Consider the following 4,626-nt stretch of genomic DNA (forward strand, 5'->3'; position numbering starts at 1 on the left):
AAAATAGATATGAATATTTGAAGTTTTATTTATATGTTTGCATCATATCAAGGGTAACCATTTTTACTAATACATCTGTAAACATGCATGAACATACAAATCAATATTATGGCTTGTCAAAACTGTAGAAAAGGGTAATTATTTCAGAGACAAACATATTCATTCTAATATGTGACTTAATTGAGAATTCGTGAGTTATTCATCTTCAATATACCTTTTAAGGTACCGCTATAAGTCCTTTTATAACCAGAATCTCCCGTCCAGGGAACGTGACAAATGTGTAGATCTATACGGGACTAATGATCCCGGACCCTGACTGCTAGCTACAGTCCTCAGGGTGACAAGTGATATCTCGTTTCAAAGTCTGAAGAACATCGCTACAGGCAAATTATGATAGTACAGTTATAAAAACTCACTAGATAGACAATTCTTATCGTATTTCATTTTCACGGGAAAAATAACAGATACAGTTCTTTTAACATTCAAACACAATCTTTTTGTAGTTTTGTTTTACAACAAGACTATACATCATCTTTTGAGCATGTCATAGCTGCTTACAAGTTACGGTCTTGGTCATTTGAGATTGCATTTCACTTTTAGGAAAATATAGGATTTTCCTGGTTCCAATACTTACAATTTATACAACAATCATTCATACTCATTTCATACACTCATAAGAAAATATCGGATTTTCTGGAAAACATACACGAACTTTCGAATGGCATATATTTTCTCAAAACACTACTTATGAACTCACTAACTTTATTGTTGACACTTTTTCTTTGAAATAACTTGTATTCTCAGGAAAACGCTAAACCAGGTAGCAACTACTTTTGAAGACTAACGCGCTGGCGTTAGTAACATATTTTGGATCACCATATAGTATGTGATATTCAAACATGTTAGACATACAATCATGTAAACTTTTCAAATATATTTATATTATGGTGGTGTGTACTTTCTTTACTATTCCATTGTTATGATATTGTACATGACGTTCTCTGCTCCCGAACGTTTCCGCTGTTCAGGTTTGGGGGTGTGACATGTTAAGTTCTAGCATTTCTTTGTAGTAAGATTTGGTAAGTTTTTAGACTTGTTGCAACACCACAACCATTCCTCGGCATATGTTAATCACTTCTCGGATAGATATAGTTGATCAGGCTATATCAATCCCAGAACTGATTATATATCCCCAAATCTACTTGTGTTGTTCAACAATCGCAATACTTTTGTTCTGTTCTAGTATGACACTGCTCCAACATGTATGCATGTATGTATACTTTAATAAAATATTTTATTATTTAAAAAGTATATTGGTTAGAGTGTTTTAATCCCATTGTATTTATAGTTGTATATCTTTTATGGGTTGATATACTTAGTTCACTATAAACAATGCTCTGATACCAATCTGTCACACCCCCAAACCGAGATGGCGGAAACATTTGGGGGCGGAGGACGTCATGTACAGTATTATAACAATGCACAATAGTAAAACCAGCAACAACATCCAATGCATTAATAAAATAGTTAATACATGTGTGTTCTTTTTATAGTTGTATGACCCCAAAAATTTATAGCAAAATACAAAAGACGAGCCTTGAACATGCTCCGTCGTCTCAAAACCTGTGCCAGTGTACCTGTCTACTGGTTCCCTCACTACTAGAAAAATAGCCTTTTACGACGCGCAATGCATGTCGTAAAACACTCAGACGACGCGCAAATGCGTGTCAAGGAAGGCCCTGTCATAACGAGAGATGACACGCTTTTACGCATCGTCTATAGACGACGCGCATTTACGACGCGCAGTTACGACACGCGATTTACGATGCGTAGTTACGACACGCGATTTACGACGCGCATTTACGACACACAATGCGTCTCAAGGAAGGCCCTGTCATAAAGGAAGACGACACGCATTTGCGTGTCGTAACCTTACGACGTGCATTTATGACTCGCAATGCGTATCATTAAATTCCCTGTCAAGAAAGGTCATGTCATAAATGAAGATGACACACATTTTTGCGTATCGTAATTTTATATGTTTAAAAAAAATATTATTTATAGATTTACTAATTTTCAAATTAAATTTGCATTTAATGTCTCTTAATAAATAAAATATCATATACAAAAATACAATCCATTGCACAAAATTTAATTTCATACAAATAATCGTTCCATGGAAAGATAAAACAAATCAATAAAAGTTGTAACGAAAATTTACAAACTAATTAGATACAAGAAATATGAAAAACTAGAAATCTCTAAGATTAATAATTCTAACAGAAGCTTCACGTGAGATGCATACAGTTGGACTAGTAAGCAAGGATGTTCCCAAATCCACAATAGCAGCACTAGAACACGTACACGATATCTTCTGCAAGAAGGTGTCGATGCAAAACTACTGTTGAAGGTTGCCGTGATAGCTGTTAACATTTAAGCATAACAAGAAACCAATCAATGACTATAATAAGCTAGAAAGCAAGCAACTAATAAACAAACTAAGCAACTAATTAAGTCAAACTATGACTATGTATTGTTCATACAAGAAAAAGAAGGAAAAAAATGTTGATTTATTGTTGTTCATACAACACTCCCCAGACAACACTTAATTGAAGAAAAGAATAAGGCTAAACTTACAAAGAAAAAGAATTCTGGAAAAAGACAAGTTTAAAAGCATACAGAATAACGTTTAGCCAAGCAAGTGTGATCTACCTGTAAACTTGAAAACGCAAAACTCTGATTCTCAATCAAATATTTCAGAATTTTACATGCTCCGGACTTACCATACATCCCCGAGCTCACTTGTGATATTTAAGAATCGTAATACTTTTGTTCTTGTCATTGTGACACTGATTTTAGTATGAATGCAGACTAGTATACTTAATTAAATATTTTAATATTTAAAGTATAGACTCTTGGTCAGAGTGCTTTAATCCCTAATGGGTTTATAGTTTAGTATATCTTTTATGGGTTGATATACTTGATTCATTATAAACAATGCTCTGATACCAATCTGTCACACCCCAAAACCAAGAACGGCGGAAACGTTCTGGGGCGGAGGACGTCATGTAAAGTATCACAACACAGTAAATGTAAATAAGCAAACAACATCATCCATTGCATTAAATATATAATTTTAATACAAGTGTGTTCTGTACAGTTTTAGACACCAAAATAATGTAAAACAAAATAATATGAGATGAGTCTTGGATGCGCTCCATCTTCTCAAAAGCTGGCCTCGGTACCTGTCTACTGATGACCTGAGAATACAAGCTATTTTGAAAGAGTTTATCAGCATTAAGCTGGTGAGTTCATAAGTATTTTAGTGTCGGTGTTTGTTATCAAAACGTTTGAACCTGTCACAAGTAAAAGTTGTAAAATGTATGTAAGTGTTTGTAAAAGTTTGAATCTCTCAGAAAAACCTATATTTTCTATTAAAGTAGCCTTCTACCAAGGCTTAATTGTTTTGTACGCTCGTTTGTTGTAAAAGTGTGTAATATCCCAAGTGTAACTATTATTTAACAAAATATAGTTTGTACATTAATGTTTAAGTGAGGTTATCACTAAAAATATGTAATGGGTAAATCATTGTAGTACTGTAGTTTTGTATTATAGGAACTACTGTTGTACTAACTACCTTAAACCGGATTTATATTAAGGCATTATGTGATAAATTGCACCATACTATCGACTAGTAACAACGACATAATGAATGGTCGTAATAAAGAAAATGACGTTTGGCACCCGCAGACCTGCAGGTCCGGCTGTAGCTAGCAGCAAGGTGTAGGATTGTCAATCCAACATAGATCTATATGCAAACTCACGCTCCCCCTCCAAGAGACTCTGACCACAACTCGAGTCATGACAGTTAAGTCATGCTCCGATTTAAATCACAGTAATTTAAGTATTCTTGTATATGTAATGTAATCTTTCTCGTTCTAGTATAGTTGTATATGTTCTCCTCCTAGTATAGTTGTATATGTTCTCATAGTATAGTTGTATGTGTTCTCGTAGTATAGTTGTATATGTTCTCATAGTATAGTTGTATATGTTCTCTTAGTATAGTTGTATATGTTCTCTTCCTAGTATAGTTGTATATGTTCTCTTCCTAGTATAGTTGTATATGTTCTCATAGTATAGTTGTATATGTATGATCCTGTGTTACCCCAATGGTAACTTACTAATGATGTGTCTAGTACGTATGAATATGGAAGTACTTTTATGTCTATATATGTATATTTGATATATAATTAATATTGAAACGTCCTTCGGATGGTCACCCGAAATCCCACCAGACCACATCCAAATTGAGAAAAAGGAAATAGGGCGGATGGCCTTCCTAAGCCCTTTAAACATTATTTATATATATCTATACATATATGGGCATGCAATTTATAAGAAGTAAAAAGCATAAATAAGTTTTTATAAGACAATTGTAACATAAATATTATTTCAAGAAAAGATCGACTTGATGTCAATCTATAAAACAATTTGAAGGCATAAGTTTGATAAAATAGTTTAAGTATAAGGAACATTTGTTTGAATCACAGTTTGTAAATAAGTTTGGAAAGTAAAAGAGCTTGTAAAACATTTTGAAGTAAAACAGTTTGGTAAACAGTTTGAACA

Source organism: Lactuca sativa, chromosome 4, assembly GCF_002870075.4.
Source record: "Lactuca sativa cultivar Salinas chromosome 4, Lsat_Salinas_v11, whole genome shotgun sequence".
Lineage (NCBI taxonomy): Eukaryota > Viridiplantae > Streptophyta > Magnoliopsida > Asterales > Asteraceae > Lactuca > Lactuca sativa.